The sequence below is a fragment of the Delphinapterus leucas genome, chromosome 2 (assembly GCF_059928025.1).
Source record: "Delphinapterus leucas isolate spDelLeu-1000000601 "Yukka" chromosome 2, BTC_Dleu_Yukka2, whole genome shotgun sequence".
Taxonomy (NCBI): domain Eukaryota; kingdom Metazoa; phylum Chordata; class Mammalia; order Artiodactyla; family Monodontidae; genus Delphinapterus; species Delphinapterus leucas.
Genome location: NC_143130.1, coordinates 45,249,212 through 45,267,835, shown reverse-complemented (window position 1 = coordinate 45,267,835; position 18,624 = coordinate 45,249,212). Strand labels below are relative to the sequence as shown.

At 37.4% G+C, this 18,624-nt stretch overlaps 1 protein-coding gene across 15 annotated transcripts in view; it reads left to right on the top strand.

Annotated features, from left to right (window-relative positions):
* The window catches only part of AKAP13 (A-kinase anchoring protein 13), a 342,746-nt gene that overhangs the window by 50,813 nt on the left and 273,309 nt on the right, over positions 1-18,624 (top strand). The window contains exon 1 of one of the 15 annotated variants that reach the window (XM_089906832.1): positions 1,976-8,456. The exons of the other annotated variants lie outside the window; for them this stretch is intronic. The gene's annotated coding sequence lies outside the window, so the exon portion shown is untranslated. Of the gene's footprint in view, positions 1-1,975; positions 8,457-18,624 lie in introns of those variants that run through there. 15 annotated transcript variants of the gene reach the window in all.

The window sequence follows — 18,624 nt, the reverse complement described above, 5'->3', positions numbered from 1 at the left end:
CTGCTTTTTACCGTTTAATAGTGTGTTCCCATGTAATACAGTTTCTTGAATATTATTTTAAGGGATAGCATAATTCTGTTGCTTGGAGTTATCAAATTTAATTGTTAGTAGATTAAAAATTTTTTTTTCCAAAGCAAGTTTTCCTTCAATTTTATCATTATTTCCTTGTGGTAAAGTAAAATTGCTGAACATTTTCAAGTTTTTTTATTACAAATTGTTAAATTTTATCTAAAACGCTTTGACTGCGTTATAGTTAATATGTATCATCTGAGTAAGGGAGTATTTTGCTGCATCTTTGTCATCAGTGGGCGCTTTTGTTTTCCTACCGTTTCTTGTTTTATAGGGGAAAAAATACAATGAGATTATACCTCTCTTAGAAATGCTATGACTAGTCAGTTCATAAGCTCCTTGGTCTTCGTTTTAGTCTGAAACCAATTCTGGGGACTTCTTGATCATCCCTTCAATATTATTAGCTAAGCTTTGTAAACACATGAGTGTTTTGTGTTAGACCAGATCTGGAGTGGGTTCATTAAAACCAGGCTGTCACTGAATAGTTAAGCAAGCATTTGGGAATTCCCTGTGAAGGAAAAAGAACACCCAACAAAACTATCCATGTTTATGGTGTTCTGTGCCCATCCTTTGTATAGCTGGCAATTACTTTGGCGGAACCAGTTTGTGCATCCAGAAGAACTAGTCCAAATGTCTCTGCCCTTTATCAATGCAGACACCTGGTCATCCCCTCCTGTTGCCTTTTCTTTTGACTGTAACTAGCAGGTTTTCAGCTAGCTTACAGGTTACATACAGACTTGTTTATTCAACTTTAGCTCCGTATTTACTAGGCATATTTCTGTTTTATAGGTGAAACTCTTAAATTTCTCTGTTTCTGGAACTTATTCATGTGTTCTGAAATGCTTCTTTTTATTGTAACTGACTATAGTGTAAACTCATGGATCCTACCCAGGAGGGACTTGACTTTGGTATCATGGAGAGAGCTGGTGCAAAATCTTCAACAGGCAGTTGTCATAGAGATAAAAGAGCAATTCTTCTGTATTCATCAGTAGAAATTGTCCTATCTGGTATTGCATAGGTGAATCTTTACTTTAATTAACCAGTTTTCAGTTACCTTAAGGTCGGTCAGGTGCCAAAAAGGAGAAAAGGAGACATCTAAGCAGTAAACCACCACAAAGATGTCAATGCCGTGGTGCATCAAAGCTCTCACACGCTTTTATTTATCCTAGGAAAACTGTACTTTCTCAGTCATCCAGTTACTCTTGTCATATTGCAATTTGAAGAAGGTTACTTACCTCTTTTCCTAGCCTCTAGCAAAGTATTGATGGCCATTCAGAAGCCGAGGATTAAGTTTAGGGATGGCTTAGTGTGGTGGAAATTGAAAAAAAAAAACTTCTAGAGTGGTTTAAACAATGCAAGTGGATTTCACTAAAGGGGCTGAAATAGTTTGATAGCAAGTGAAACTGCAAGAAACATACTTAACTCTAAGCTCAGTAGTCTGGTGCCATTTGAAAGTTTGAGCATTTCTTTTCAGGTCTTTATGTTGTTATGTTTTTCACGTATGTAAATATTTAGAAGGAAAAGTTTTTAATTCCGAATAAGTCTAGTTTGTCATGTGTTCTTTTGTGGATTGTACCTTTGATGTCATATCTAAGAGATCTTTGCCTTAGCCAGGATCACAAAGATTTTCTCCTACTTCTAAAGGTTTTACAATTTCAGCTCTTATGTTTTATGTCTGTGATCCACTTTTGGGTTAATTTTTGTGTGTGGTGTGAGCTAAGGGTTTAAGTTCTTTTTTTCTTTTATTTTTTGCATGTAGATATTCACTTGTTTAGTGCCATTTGTTGAAAAGATTCTTAACAGTTCTTTTAAGCTGTATTACTACCTCTCAGTCTTGGATGTGCTAATGAACAGAAGCCTTCATTTTCCGGCCAAGTTAGGGGAGGAGGGAGGGAAGGGGTTTGTCTTGAGTCTTGGCCTTATTGTAGGGAGGTCTTGTACCATAGTTTGCTTTGCTTGATTCTGATTCTATCTATTAAGACATCCACAGGGTCTTTGTAAACAGTGAGTAGAGTTTTAGCCAGCTTGGCTTTAGTTAAGAAGATGCTGTTATCCTCTCCCTCTGAGGGTGATCATGAAATCTTATTTTAACACACAGTTTGGGTTGGATAAGCCTAGGATAGTATAAGCTGACTTGAACATTTGTTAAAAATAGTTTTAACATGAGAATGATGAAACCCTTCTTAAAACATTCTCTTTTCCTTTTCCAAACAGTTACTTCTAACACTGTAAGTAAAACACGTTTATTACAGAAACTTGGAAATTACTGAAGTATAAAGAAAAACCTCTCTTTCCCCATCACTACCATCCTGGTTTTGGCGCAGCAGTACTTTAAGTTTTGTGTGGTTGGTATATGGACTCTGTATAGCATAGTTTTTGGGAACAATATTTTGGTCTACTGATGGATTCAGACCTGTTTTCTTGCATTTCTCATGGGAAGGGAAAAGATTAAGAGCTAATATTTGATGAGCATCTATTGTGAGCCAAGCCTTGTAACTCATTAAGCTCCATGAAGTATCAAAATTATATTATTTAAAATATTAAATTAAAAAATTTTAGTATTAAAAATGTATTCCCTCTCTCCATCTTCCCTACCTCCCCCCTGCTTTTTTACAATCTTGGGTTAAATTATTTGCCCAGTGTCATTCAGCTAGTGTGATAAATCTGAAAATCAGGGAGAAAGTGTAAGCATCTTTCATTTAAAATAGTTAACCTGTATTTTCTTTCATGGTTGGAAAGGCTTGAAAAGAAGAGAGGATGAAATATTTCTTATTTTCTTTCTTTTTTGGCTCATGTGGTCTCCCTTTTATTATTCTCCCTCAGAATTAGAAGTTACATGGTCTCCTTACGTCCTGCTCAAATTAAGACTTTTTTCTCTTCCCCTTTCTGTGCTGTGCTTTCAGCTCCAAGAGCCTTAGTTTTAACTTTGGTACTGTTAGCTGAATAGAAAGATAAAGAAGAGAGTGAGGATTTTTAACAAGGAAAATCCCTTGGATTGATTTCATCAGCAATTATAATTTATTTAGCATTAACTAATAACTAGCTGTGGATTACCAGGCAGACCACTCAGTTTCTTCATCTCTAAAATGAATCAGCTACTCACCAAAGATTTTTCTGTGGTACATCAGCATTTCTAACTTTTTGTGTTAGTGGAAACATGAAATAAATTTCTGGTGATAGGGTCAGGAGTCATTGCCATAAGGATGAGTATTGAAAGAACCTCTGTCTTCTCTTAAGTGCCCTTAAATCTCAAATCACCAAACCATTTGCATTGGAGTTAATGGGTAAGAAGCGTCAATTGCAGTGTACTCTTTCTGTGTGTGCACGTGTGTGCACGCACACGCGAGTGTGTCTGTATTGAACATATGTAATCCTGGAGCCTCATTTTTCTTCCTCCTCGTTTAGGAGGTATTTATGACTGTCAAGGCCTTCTTGACAGCTAGAATGTCCCATTGACGCCCTCATTTTACCAAATAGCGTAACTATTCTAATCTGTTGCTTATGTTGTTGCCATAGTATCCTGTCTGGAAACAGAAAGGTGGTTGATACGTTTGTACAGCAATCCAGATTTTTTTTCCCCCTCACTGACATACGCCAGCAGAAATTTTTTTCTTGTGATTCACGCTAAGGCCTGGGGGTATAAATGAGTGCTAAGGGGGGAGGGGTGTCTGGACTCTGGACAGTTAAAATTAGAGTCTTTATATTAACCCATTCTGTTAATCATTAAACTGTTCTGTTTAGTGATTTAGGGCTTTCCACTGGAGCCAACTACTTGCTATATGAATTGTATTTATTCCTGACGAATGTTATGTTTGAGCTGAACATAGAACTCAGGCTAGAGCGGAGCATCTTTCTGCTACCTCAGGCTCATTAAAACAAACAACTAAAAACAGAAAACAACGGAAGGTGGCAGCCTCCAGGGATTATCTTAACATATTTGGACCAGTGAATCAGAGTGAAAAATGGTAAAAGGTGGTTTTAGAGGTGTGGAAAAGAAATCCTAAAGGAAATAAAAAAATCCTAAATCCTAAAGGAAATAAAGAATCCTAAAGGAAATTATTTTTATCCCTTTTATTCTAGTGCCAGTGAACCTTTGACTTGATTGCGGAAGAAATCCACATGGGAGTAGGAAGTTGTTTAGAGTAAAATCTTCATTTTGCATTGATATTTTTGCTTTTCACGTGTTCAGAAAAATTGGAAAGAGAAGCTGTTAGTGGTTGAGTGAAGTACCAACAGACAAAACACTACCCTTTCAGGATGTCTGAGGGGAAATACAGAATCAGTTTTTATCTTTTTCAGAAGACATGGCCATGTAGGCTTTGTGGGAAAGGTATTACAATTCAGTTAAATTTACTGAGGTTAACACCAGGATTCCAGCAGCACTTCCTGGTGAGTGGATTTTGTTCTGGGTGGCCTTCTGCTTTCCATTTTGGACCTCTTACCTGAGGCTTTCTCTCCCAGCCCCTTTGCCCTGGGGTATTTTGTTACCACAGAATAGTTAACTCTTCATATGGTACAATCATCAGCTGTTTGGAAAACTGTTTCACAGCTGAGGAAATGAAGGTAGAGAGAATTTGCACAGCGTCGCACATACCGTTTTCCCATTTAATGTCGTCTTCTCTTAGAGTATTTGAGACTTTAAATGAACTCTTCCCGTCTTTTCCCTCGCCCTCCATATGCTTACTCAACCAAAAAACCCTTATCCTCTGATCTCCGATAAGTACTGGGCAGTTATCTGATCAAAATAGTTCTTTGGAATGAGCCTCTTTTGAGGTTATTTACATTTTTTAAAGACGTTGGATAGTTTTAATGAATGCTCAGCATAGTTTGTGGGCCTTGTTTTTGAGGCCCCTTAAAACACCAAAGAAAACAACTTGGCACTTTACCACTGAAAGGCACTTGTCTCTAAACCTGCATTTCTAGAGCTCACAGTGGAAGTTATAGTTTATGATGACACCCCTGAGAGTCAGCCTAGAGAAAACTGATTGATGTACTCTAATTTTGGAGACAGAAAAGTAAACTGATATATCTTAGGATTTTTAATGATCATTGATGCAGAAAATTTGTTATTTAAGATAGTCTGTGTCCTGAAATGTCATTAAATTCTCTTTTCCTATCTGCTTGTCATATTATGGAGGTAGTTTATATAGAAGTGTGCTCTGATAAAAATTCATTTAATTACATCTTCCTTTGGGCTACCATAGTACTATGATTTACCTTTATTATAGTACTTACTTATAGACTGAACTGAGTTGAAAGATTTTATCAACTGTGAAAAAAGCCGGTTTATAATTAAATTAATAAAGTTCAGGCAGGGACAGAGAGAGCCAAAGATTATTTATAGTTATCTCATTGTAATGGCACTGTACCTGAAGTTTTTCTTTCTATGTATTTTACTTAGTTGTAGAAGTGCTGTGGTTGTTGAGAGCAGCCTGGTATTGCTAGAGTTGTAATGGCAGCAGGTTATAAAGATATTGATAATAATTTGGGGCTAGGGAGTTTGACCTTATTGTGAAGAAAGCAAGGGATCCTTGGGAGGGAGGATTTGATCAGAGAATCGACACACAAATCATAATCAAACTGTGGGGAAGTTGAGCCTTGTGATAATGTGGAGGTTATGGTTAGTGGCAGGGAGAACAGTAGGGAAGCTATATAGTCCAAGAGAGAGGATGAGGACTTGGGTAGTAGGAACAGATAAAGAGACATTGTAGAGGTAAAATAGTAGAGTTTGTTGAGATACAATGTAGGGAGTAAAGGAGAAGGAAATCATTGCATGAGAGCTTGAGGTGAGACCATTAATGAGGATGAAGGACAGAGAATGAGGATATAGGAGATGGGTTTGGTACAGAGCATCCATGGAGAATAGGATGTCTAGCAGGCAGTTGGCAATTAGGAGGGTATGGAGCTTTAGGAAAGAAGTTGGAGCTAGAGAGTCAATGTCAAGAGCAATCTGAATATACGTGATAGTTGAAACTGAGGGAATGGGAAAAATGGGAAAAATGTTTGTTGGATGTGAGGGCTGCCTGGGGGTAGTAAGTTGCCTAGGTTGTCTGGCCAGGTAAACATGCCTTTTCTTCCTCCCCACTTTGCCCAGCCCTTCCTAGAGCGCTGGGCTCCAATGAAGAGAATTTAACTTAAAATCCATCGTATCATTAAACATTGTATAAATATATGACGGCGTAAATATTTGGGTTTCACAGTGTATACTGTGAGAGGCAGTACTGCACGGTAAATAAGAGCATAAATTCTAGAGCCAGAATGCCTGGGCCCTAAACCTTTCTCTGTTCCTTACTAGCTGTCCACTTACTAGTTGCGTGACCTTGGACAGTGTGTTCAACCTCTGTTGCTCCATTGCCTCTTTTGTAAAGCTAAGATAAAGTGGTTATTGTTAGGATTAAATTATTTCTTATTTTAAAACCCTTATAACAGAGCTTGGTATGTCATAAGCTCAAGTTACAGTTATTAGCTGTTATTATCATATACTCTGATATCTGTCCTAAATGGTTCCAGATAGTAATTTGGTACATTCAGAGTCCAGTAACTCATAGTTAAAAATTATTCTCCTCAGATCTTTCCCTTTGCTACCAGTAACTTTAAAACTAATGAGCGGAAGTTGATTTGAATTTCTTTTCCTCTTTTTGCTTGCTTTGTTTTTGGGGGAAGTTAGAGCAGCTTTGTGCCCCTTTTGGTTGTAGATGAGATAGGAAGTGTAGCCATAGCAATAATAGATTTTGAGTCTGTTGCTTTCTTCTCCTACCTCATTCTACTCTTATCAGTGTGGATGCTGCTATCAGTGCCCTACATGGGCTGTATTGGGGCTTGAAGATGAGCTGCAATTCATTGAACTTTGTATTTCTAATCCTTCAGTCAGCTGCTGTAATCACTAGAAATTTTCAGAGGGGGCCAATTAAGTAAAAGTAATATTTTATGTTGGACAAACTTGCCTTGGTAGTGTGAGGGGATTGGGTGGTCAGGGTTTGAGTCCCATCCAGTTCTACCTCTGAACAAGTTACCTCTTAGGGTCTCATTTTCCTTCTCTACAAGAGAAAAGAAACTGGATCTTTATTATCAACATTTCCATTTAGCTCTGATAATGTCATTCCTAGAAACGGGACTCAAAAGTTTAAGTGTATCCTAGCAATACGTGTAGGAAATAAAAAGGACATTTAAACATGCAACTAAAATAGTGCTTTATAATTTTATTAGAGAATGCCATTGTAGCTTGATTATTTAGTGCAGGAGAGAAGAAGGTTTCTGGGAAAGAAAGCGAGTGCTGGCAGCAGAACTCCGTCTAGCATACGACACTTTACAGCTCTCTGGTGTTTTAGGGGAATATGCTTAGTATTTTGGAGTGTGCTTTTGTGAGGTGTACCTTTTAAACTGGAAAGTGTGATAGCCATTTGACTTTAGCTCAGTTTTAAAGTAGTTTTCATGAAAACTCTTTTCTGTTGCTCAGCTAGAATTTTTCAGAATATTGACTCAAAAGGGGAAATCACTTAGGTAGGGCTGTTGCCAGCGTATACCATTAATCAGTTAATTAGCATTTAGGGATCCACTGTGTAACTATCATAGAATCGAAAGTCTTGCTGGGGAAAAAGACAGGCCCACATGAATTCATGATTCTCTCTTTTCCACTCTCAATAAATGGCATCACTGTCAGTCTATGTCATGGGAGGCAGAAATCTAGAAATCATCCTTGATACTCCCTTTTTCTTACTCCCTATTTTTATTACATTATCAACAGATCTTGTTGTGCTTACTATCCAGATGTCTGTCATCTACCGCCTTCTTTCCATCTTTATCACTCTCACCCTAGCCCTAGCTGTTCCTTCTTACCTGAATTACTGCCACAGCTTTCTAGCTGGAAGCTCTCTATCGACATCCTGCCTTCTTTCACTCTGTTGTCCATTACATGAACAAGTGAGCCTTTTAAAATAAAAATCTAATCATGACCCTTACTTTTAAAATAAAGACCGAAATAGTTGACAGTAGGCCCCAAATGGTCTGGCCCCTACACTCTTTTCCAGCCTCATTTCACACCATATTCCCCCCTGTTCTCTCTGCTCTACTCATGTTTGATTTCTTTTAATCCATCATATTTACTCTTTTGCTAGGGTCTGTGTACCTGAAAGATTCTTCTCTTTGTTATTTGTTTCTTAACTCTCATCCCAAAAATTCATTTCTGAAGGAAGCTTTTTCTTTACTTTCTCCAAAGAGGTAAAATCTCCTTATTGTTTGTTTTCATAATATCATGTACCTCATCTTTGCAATATTGTTGCACTTCTCTGTTTATGTGATTACTTGATTTTGTCCCTCGCTAGACTCTAAGCCCTCTGAGAGCACAGATTAAGCCTTCAGAGGACTCAGCATTGTCTCCACGATACCTGGTAAGTCCCCTAGCAGGTAATAGGAGCCCTGTAATTATATGTTAAATGAATGTGTGAGCTTTAGTTAATTAGTGGGCACAGAAGTAGCATTCTAATATGTAAAAGTGTGAGACTTGGATAGAAGTAACCCTGATTCTGTAATGAGGACAGAGAGGTGGAGTTGGGGAGTGGTATGGACTGATGCCGTCAGGCAGAGTGTCTTACGTTGAAGTTGTGTGTTGGATAATGTTATTGTGGAATGTGGACGGTGTCATACTGTTGGAAATGCAAGCAGGTAAATGCGATTCCTTTTTTGTTTGGAGCAAAGTGAACACTGGATAAACAACGTGTGGGAAGACTTGAGCCATAGTTTCCATGACTTCATTGGGTTTTGTTGTGCTACTTGACAGGACTTAATGTTCTTTATCCTGCTTTCTGAACTTTGAGGAAGGAATGGGGAATGGGTTAAGCCAAAAAAGGAGGTGTATAGTCAGAAAATGACAGAACCTCAGATTTGCTTTTTAAAATAATAGATTAGAAAAAAGAGAGAGCTCTTCAATAAGATGGAAAGGATATGGACCTGGGTTTGATTCTCAGCTCTCTTTTAAGCAGCTTTATTGAGATGTAATTCATATACCATGTAATTCACTCTTTTAAAATGTACAAGTTGGTGGCTTTTACTATATTCACAGAGTTGTGTAACAGTCATCACAGTGATTTTATTTATTTTATTTACTGATTTTTAAATTTAATTTAATTTTTATACAGCAGGTTCTTATTAGTCATCAATTTTATACACATCAGTGTATACATGTCAATCCCAATCACCCAGTTCATCCCACCACCACCCCCACCCCGCCGCCGCTATCCCCCCTTGGTGTCCATACGTTTGTTCCCTACATCTGTGTCTCAACTTCTGCCCTGCAGACCGGTTCATCTGTCCCATTTTCCTAGGTTCCACACATATGCGTTAATATACAATATTTGTTTTTCTCTTTCTGACTTACTTCACTCTGTATGACAGTCTCTAGATCCATCCACGTCTCTACAAGCGACCCAATTTCGTTCCTTTTTATGGCTGAGTAATATTCCATTGTATATATGTACCACATCTTCTTTATCCATTCATCTGTCGATGGGCATTTAGGTTGCTTCCATGACCTGGCTATTGTAAATAGTGCTTCAGTGAACATTGGGGTGCGTGTGTTTTCTTGAATTACGGTTTTCTCTGGGTATATGCTCAGTAGTGGGATTGCTGGGTCGTATGGTAATTCTATTTTTAGTTTTTTAAGGAACCTCCTTCCATACTGTTCTCCATAGTGGCTGTATGAATTTACATTCCCACCAACAGTGCAAGAGGGTTCCGTTTTCTCCACACCCTCCCCAGCATTTGTTGTTTGTAGATTTTCTGATGATGCTCATTCCAACTGGTGTGAGGTGATACCTCATTGTAGTTTTGATTGGCATTTCTCTAATAATTAGTGAGATTGAGCAGCTTTTCATGTGCTTCTTGGCCATCTGTATGTCTTCTTTGGAGAAATGTCTATTTAGGTCTTCTTCCCATTTTTGTATTGGGTTGTTTGTTTTTTTAATATTGAGCTGCATGAGCTGTTTACATATTTTGGAGATGAATCCTTTGTCCGTTGATTCATTTGCAAATATTTTCTCCCATTCTGAGGGTTGTCTTTTCGTCTTGTTTATGGTTTCCTTTGCTGTGCAAAAGCTTTGAAGTTTCATTAGGTCCCATTTGTTATTTTTGTTTTTATTTCCATTACTGTAGGAGATGGATCAAAAAAGACCTTGCTGTGATGTATGTCAAAGAGTGTTCTTCCTATGCTTTCCTCTAAAAGTTTTATAGTGTCCAGTCTTACATTTAGGTCTCTAATCCATTTTACGTTTATTTTTGTGTATGGTGTTAGGTAGTGTTCTAATTTCATTCTTTTACATGTAGCTGTCCAGTTTTCCCAGCACCACTTATTGAAGAGACTGTCTTTTCTCCATTGTATATCCTTGCCTCCTTTGTCATAGATTAGTTGACCATAGGTGCATGGGTTTATCTCTGGGCTTTCTATCTTGTTCCATTGATCTGTGTTTCTGTTTTTGTGCCAGTACCATATTGTCTTGATTACTATAGCTTTGTAGTATTCCTCAGGCTCCATTTTTTTCCCTCAAGACTGCTTTGGCTATTCGGGGTCTTTTGTGTCTCCATACAAATTTTAAGATTTTTTGTTCTAGTTCTGTAAAAAATGCCATTGGTAATTTGATAGGGATTGCATTGAATCTGTAGATTGCTTTGGGTAGTATAGTCATTTTCGAAATATTGATTCTTTCAATCCAAGAACATGGTATATCTCTCCATCTGTTGGTATCATCTTTAATTTCTTTCATCAGTGTTTTATAGTTTTCTGCATACCAGTCTTTTTTCTCCCTGGGTAGGTTTATTCCTAGGTATTTTATTCTTTTTGTTGCAGTGGTAAATAGGAATGTTTCCTTAATTTCTCTTTCAGAGTTTCCATCATTAGTGTATAGGAATGCAAGAGATTTCTGTGCATTAATTTTGTATCCTGTGACTTTACCAAATTCATTGATTAGCTCTAGTAGTTTTCTGGTGGCGTCTTTAGGATTCTCTATGTATAGTATCATGTCATCTGCAAACAGTGACAGTTTTACTTCTTCTTTTCCAATTTGTATTCCTTTTATTTCTTTTTCTTCTCTGATTGCCGTGGCTAGGACTTCAAAACGATGTTGAATAATAGCGGTGAGAGTGGACATCCTTGTCTCACCTCTGATCTTAGAAGAAATGCTTTCAGCTTATCACCATTGAGAATGACATTTGCTATGGGTTTGTCGTATATCGTCTTTATTATGTTGAGGCAGGTTCCCTCTATGCACACTTTCTGGAGAGTTTTTATCATAAATGGGCATTGAATTTTGTCAAAAGCTTTTTCTGCATCTATTGAGATGATCATGGTCTTTATTCTTCAATTTGTTAATATGGTGTATCACATTGATTTGCATATATTGAAGAATCGTTGCGTCTCTGGGATAAATCCCACTTGATTATGGTTTATGATCCTCTCAGTGGGTTGTTGGATTCTGTTTGGTAGTATTTTGTTGAGGATTTTTGCATCTGTATTCATCAGTGTTACTGGTCTGTAATTTTCATTTTTTGTAGTATCTTTGTCAGGTTTTGGTATCAGGGTGATGGTGGCCTCATAGAATGAGTTTGGGAATATTCCTTCCTTCACAGTTTTTTGGAAGAGTTTGAGAAAGATGGGTGTTAGCTCTTCTCTAAATGTTTGATAGAATTCACCTGTAAAGCCATCTGGTCCTGGACTTTTGTTTGTTGGAAGATTTTTAACCACAGTTTCAATTTCATTACTTGTGATTGGTCTCTTCATATTTTCTATTTCATCCTGGTTCACTCTTGGAAGGTTATACCTTTCTAAGAATTTGTCCATTTCTTCCAGGTTGTCCATTTTATTGGCACAGAGTTGCTTGTAGTAGTCTCTTAGGATGCTTTGTATTTCTGTAGTGTCTATTTTAACTTCTCCGTTTTCATTTCTAATTTTATTGATATGAGTCCTCTCCCTCTTTTTCTTGATGAGTCTGGCTAATGGTTTATCAATTTTGTTTATCTTCTCAAAGAACCAGCTTTTGGTTTTATTGATCTTTGCTATTGTTTTTGTTTCTATTTCATTTATTTCTGCTCTGATCTTTATGATTTCTTTGCTTCTGCTAACTTTGGGTTTTGTTTGTTCTTCTTTCTCTAGTTCCTTTAGGTGTAAGGTTAGATTGCTTATGTGAGATTTTTCTTGTTTCTTAAGGTAGGCTTGTATAGCTATAAACTTCCCTCTTAGAACTGCTTTTGCTGCATCCCATAGGTTTTGGATCATCGTGTTTTCATTGTCATTTGTCTCTAGGTATTTTTTGATTTCCTCTTTGATTTCTTCAGTGATCTCTTGGTTATTTAGTAACGTATTGTTTAGCCTCCATGTGTTTGTGTTTTTTACGTTTCTTTCCCTGTAATTCATTTCTAATTTCATAGCGTTGCGGTCAGAAAAGATGCTTGATATGATTTCAGTTTTTTAAAATTTACTGAGGCTTGATTTGTGACCCATAATGTGATCTGTCCTGGAGAATGTTCCATGTGCACTTGAGAAGAAAGTGTAATCTGCTGTTTTTGGATGGAATGTCCTGTAAATATCAATTAAATCTGTCTGGTCTCTTGTGTCCTTTAACGCTTCTGTTTCCTTATTCATTTTCATTTTGGATTATCTGTCCGTTGGTGTAAATGAGGTGTTAAAGTCCCCCACTATTATTGTGTTACTGTCGATTTCCTCTTTTATAGCTGTTAGCAGTTGCCTTATGTATCGAGGTGCTCCTGTGTTGGGTGCATATATATTTGTAATTGCTGTATCTTCTTCTGGGATTGATCCCTTGATCATTATGTAGTGTCTTTCCTTGTCTCTTGTAACATTCTTTATTTTAAAATCTATTTTATCTGATATGAGTATTGCTACTGCAGCTTTCTTTTGATTTCCATTTGCATGGAATATCTTTTTCCATCCCCTTACTTTCAGTCTGAATGTGTCCCTAGGTCTGAAGTGGGTCTCTTGTAGACAGCATATATATGGGTCTTGTTTTTGTATCCATTCAGCAAGCCTGTGTCTTTTGGTTGGAGCATTTAATCCATTCACTTTTAAGGTAATTATCAATATGTATGTTCCTATGACCATTTTCTTAATTGTTTTGGGTTTGTTTTTGTAGGTCCTTTTCTTCTCTTGTGTTTCCCACTTAGAGAATTTCCTTTAGCGTTTGTTGTAAAGCTGGTTTGGTGGTGCTGAATTCTCCTAGCTTTTGCTTGTCTGTAAAGCTTTTGATTTCTGCATCAAATCTAAATGAGATCCTTGTCGGGTAGAGTAACCTTTGTTGCAGGTTCTTCCCTTTCATCACTTTAAATATGTCATGCCACTCCCTTCTGGCTTGTAGAGTTTCTGCTGAGAAATCAGCTCTTAACCTTATGGGAGTTCCCTTGTATGTTATTTGTCATTTTTCCCTTGCTGCTTTTAATAATTTTTCTTTGTCTTTAATTTTTGCCAATTTGATTACTGTGTGGTCTCCATGTGTTTCTCCTTGTGTTTCTCCTGCCTGGGACTCTCTGTGCTTCCTGGTGTTGGGTGGCTATTTCCTTTCCCATGTTAGGGAAGTTTTCGACTATAATCTCTTCAAATATTTTCTCTGGTCCTTTCTCTCTTCTCCTTCTGGGACCCCTATAATGCAAATGTTGTTGCATTTAATGTTGTCCTAGAGGTCTCTTAGGCTGTCTTCATTTCTTTTCATTCTTTTTTCTTTATTCTGTTCCGCAGCAGTGAACTCCACCATTCTGTCTTCCAGGTCACTTATTTGTTCTTCTTCCTCAGTTATTCTGCTGTTGATACCTTCTAGTGTAGTTTTCATTTTGTTATTGTATTGTTCATCTCTGTTTGTTCTTTAATTCTTCTAGGTTTTTGTTAAACATTTCTCAAATCTTCTCAATCTTTGCCTCCATTCTTTTTCCAAGGTCCTGGATCATCTTCACTGTCATTATTCTGAATTCTTTTTCTGGAAGGTTGCCTATCTCCACTTCATTTAGTTGTTTTTCTGGGGTCTTATTTTGTTCCTTCATCTGGTACATAGCACTCTGCCTTTTCATCTTGTCTCTCTTTCTGTGAATGTGATTTTTGTTCCACAGGCTGCAGAATTGTAGTTCTTCTTGCTTCTCCATCACAGTGAGTTTAGAACATTGTCATCACTCCCAAAAGAAGCCCTGCACCCTTGAGCTGCCATCTTGACCTAGCATTTAATAACTGTTTTATCTCAACCCACTTAACAGTCTCTGAGGCTCAGTTCGCTTTTCTCGTTTGGGCTCTTAAGAGCTGCCAGGAAATTGAGCCAGATTATTACCTTCCTAGACCTGAGAACCTTAATTCATTTTGTTGACAGAAGGAGAGATTGTTGGTTACCAAAGTCATAGGTGTTTTTCTACATATGCCAATAAGATAGGTTTCTTCTCTCTTCTCTCTGTTCCTTTGGGTGTTTTGACATAAGTTCTGGGTGTTTTGATGTAGAAGTGCAGGATTTATTTATACCCATATTAAATTTCATCCTGGTACATTTGGTCTCTCATGCACTTCCTTGATACACCCTGTTAGCCATTCAGGGTTTTTGGATCTTCAGTCTTAACTTTCAATATATTAGTGTTCTTAATTAATCTCAGATAGTCCGTATATTGGATCATTTTATCGTTAGATATTTCAAGCCCTTGGTAAAAGTGCTCATCAGAATTGCACAGAGATGTGGTGGTGAAGAGTTGGAGTTGCCTATAATGGAAACCTTGTTTCTTGTAGATGTTCATCAGTTATTCGTTTTGCTTTGTTGTTGAAATCTATTACAGGGTTAGGATGGCAACAGTGGGACATGGGGCATGTTCTCCCCCTCCCACAGTGTTTCCCCAAATTCCTAGAACATGCTTTAACATAGAAGCACATTCTGTGGCTTTAGAAGCACAGACAGAATCATGTGCTGGGGAAGGGAGAATTTTATTCACTCTATGCTTAATCTGAGGCTACCATGTTCTCTCAACCCAGATTTCTTCACTTCATTTACAGCAGTATCATGGGAGATATGGCCAGGTGTTTTGCTGAAATTCAGACACATTGTCAATCCCTAGGATGAATTAAGTTACTAAAAAGAAAAAAAAACACAAACCGTGAACTGTCTGGTGTGTCTTAATTGTGGCTATATCCTGGATTTTTAGATTGTAGCTTCCCTCTCCAAGGCTTACAAAACATCCCTTTAACAATCTGTGTCTGATATTGAGATAAAACTCAATAGATTAGTTTATGGAATCTACTTTCTTACTGCAGGCTGCTGTTGTTCTTTCTAATCCTCCATCTCTTTTATTCTTTTTTTTTTTAAATTAATTTTTTTGGAGTATAGTTGATTTACGGTGTTGTGTTAGTTTCAGGTGTACAACATAGTGATTCAGTTAATATATATACATATATATTCATTCTTTTTCAGGTTCTTTTCTCATATAGGTTATTACAGAATATCGCATCTCTTTTACTCTTAAATAATCTTTCGGGACTTGGGAAGACTCTCTTTCTAGCCTGGGGCAAACTCCTTTAAGTCAGACACTCTGACAGTGTATCCATGTCTTGGGCTGTTAATTTTTTTCTTTGCTGTTACTTATGCTTTATCGTGTAGTCCGAAGTTCATTCTGATTGGGAGAAAAGGAGGAACTAGAATGGATAAGGAATTCCTTCATGTACTTCCTTTTGTACACCACCACCCTGAGCAGTGGGTCTTAGATCTTCCTTCCTTGTCTTGCCTCAAACATAGAAAATCCGAGAAGGTTTTTCGTAGTCCGTGGCATTTTTCCCAACTTCAGGTCATTTTTGGAGTAAAGACTCATATCCTTTGTGCCTTTCTACTCTAAACTGCTGTAAGTTCATCCTTCTTGTTGTAAACAAAATCAGAAGTGTTTAATTGTTTAGTCACTTGGCTATATACACTGAACATTTCAGTTAAACAGGTTTTTCTGCTTTGGGTTGGAGGTGGCTGTTAATAAGGTGTTAGAGATGAAAACTAATCCTGACCACCCCTTCTTAATCAGAATCCAAATTATCAGGACTGCACTGCCTCAGAGTCCGTAGGAGACTCACTGCCTTCGCTTTCTGTTTTCTTACTGCTCAAGTTGGCAGCTTTCTTTCCCTGCAGTGAGTCTAGTGGCTCAAGTAAAACTATTGCCTACGGGTTTTTGTTGCGGTCGTGAATCTTCCCTCAAAGTTCCATGAGGTTATGGCTCAGGGGAGATGTTTCTCAGTCCATTCAATACTTAAAACAATAATAACTACAATTTATTATCTACTGTGTGCCAGGCGTTCAACTTATATTTGCTTGCTTAATCCTCCCAACAGCATTGTGAGAAAGGTATGATCCCCTTTTTACTGAGAAGGGACCGGAAGCTTAGAGAGATTAAATGAATTGGTCCAGACTTCATAGAAATAATCTATTTGATATCTGCGTGTTTTTGTCAGTCTTTGAGAGTAACTTACCTGAAATAGTAAGAGGCATACCTAGCATTCTAATCTAGGTCTCTTTGACTTCCAGAGTAAGTGATTTTTCTCACTGCTGTTGGGGGCCTGCCGTGATGTGGTGCTGTGCTAGCTGCTTTGGAGGATATGAAATGGAAGAAAGTACATTCTTGGCCTTCAAAGACTTTTTTAAAAATAAGGGTGAGGGGAGCCATTGAGTTTTTTAGGGGAGGGCCTACCTTTCTTTCGGAAGCAGTGGGCTGAATCCTTTCATCAGTGTGCAGAGTAGGAGCCTTAGTTGACGCAGGTGGAGATTGCCTGTCTCAGCACCATGGTGTTGCTTGTAGCCTTTGACTCCTTGGGGTGATCTGTACGTCACCCTCTACTTGGACACAGCTGTTTTCATCAAGCCTTGTCCGATGCATACATCTGTTGTATGGTAACAAAATGATTTGCCTTTATTTTAGGCTCTTCCATTTACGGTGTCTTCACATACTCCAGCAGAACTTCACAGAACTCTAGCCCTTGGTGGAGGGTGACTTTGAGTTGTATCTACATTACTTAATTGTCGTGAATTTGACTTTTCTAAGCCACAGTATCAAGAAAAGAAATTTGAATGTTTGCCAAATAGAGGGTAGGTCCCTTTAAGGGATGAGACATCTGCCTTAAGCAGTTTTGAGGAAAATAACTTTTAAGTATTCCTTAAAAGTAAGTATCCCCTTTATCCTGATTTTTGGTAATGCTCATTATGGAAATTCTGGACTACGTAGAACTTAACTCATTGTGGAAATCTTAGAATATAAAGTAGAAAAAATAAAAATTACCCATAACTGAACCTTCCAGGAATAATCACTGAACATTTGAGTCTGTCCCCTCCCTCCTTACTATTATGTATGAGAGAGCTACATGTCTATATTCTGACTTTTATCACTTTACATTATAAGCATTTGCACATGCTATTAAGTTCTTATGGTTTTAAATAACCTTAATCATTTTCCTAATGTTAAATAAGTTATTTCCAGATTTTTTGTCATAAAATCCTTATAGATTCCAGTATTTTTAAAAATATTTGTTTGATTTTTAAGTATGTAATATGCACAGCAGAAACCAGATTTCTGCTGCCTTGAAACTTGGGGAAATCATTTTGAATAGTTGGTAATTTCTAGAACTGATAGGTTTTCCCTTCAAAACTACTTTATTTTAAGCATTTTGAACAGCTTTTTTCTGAAAAGCGTTATGTACTGTAGTAGATTGCTTTAATAGCTTAAATTTTCCTTAATGATTCAGGGCCATTATTTTATTATAAGCATCAATCTTGCTATGTTACTAGAATAGTTTCCTCTTAATGGCTTCTATCACACCATCCTTTCTTGCTTCTCCAGACTCTTCGGCTTCTTTCTAATATTTGTTTTCCTTAGAGTGTTGGGTTGGGTCCTACTTTTCTGAATATACTTGTCTGCATGATTTCATGTCTACTGTGACATAAACTGTTACTTATATGCTAATGATTCCTAAATTTATGGGAACTTATTTCTCATGAACTTCAGATCCATGTATCCATCTTTCTTTTGCTCATTGTCAATAGCTATTATTCTTATCTGTATCAAGGATACCTCAAAACCAGCATATCTAGAATTTAACTCATTATATTCCCCTAAAATTACCACATGCTCATCTGTTTTTTCCCAGTAGTACCATCATCTAGGTAGTCAAGGTAAAAATCTTTCTAGATTCCTACTTAGTCTTCACTCGCAAGGAAATGTGATCACTAAATTCTAGCTAGGCTGCCTTTTGCAGATCTGTTTTCTCCTCTCCATCCTTATTACCATATTTAAACTCACTAGTTTTTATCAGGACAATCACAATCGCCTCTCATCTTCCTACTTACAGACTTACCTCTTCAAGTCTCTTCATCATGGCCAGAAATTACATTCTTGGGCATACATATCGTGCTGTTTTAATGCTTATAGACCTTTATGGTTTCTAGAGTAACCATTACTCTAATTGCCTCTAGAGTAAAGTCTGCACTCCTTAACAGTCTAGAATTGTTTCTTCTTAGCTTTCTGGTCTTATCTCCTGTCTGTCTGTCTGTCTGTCTGTCTGTCTGT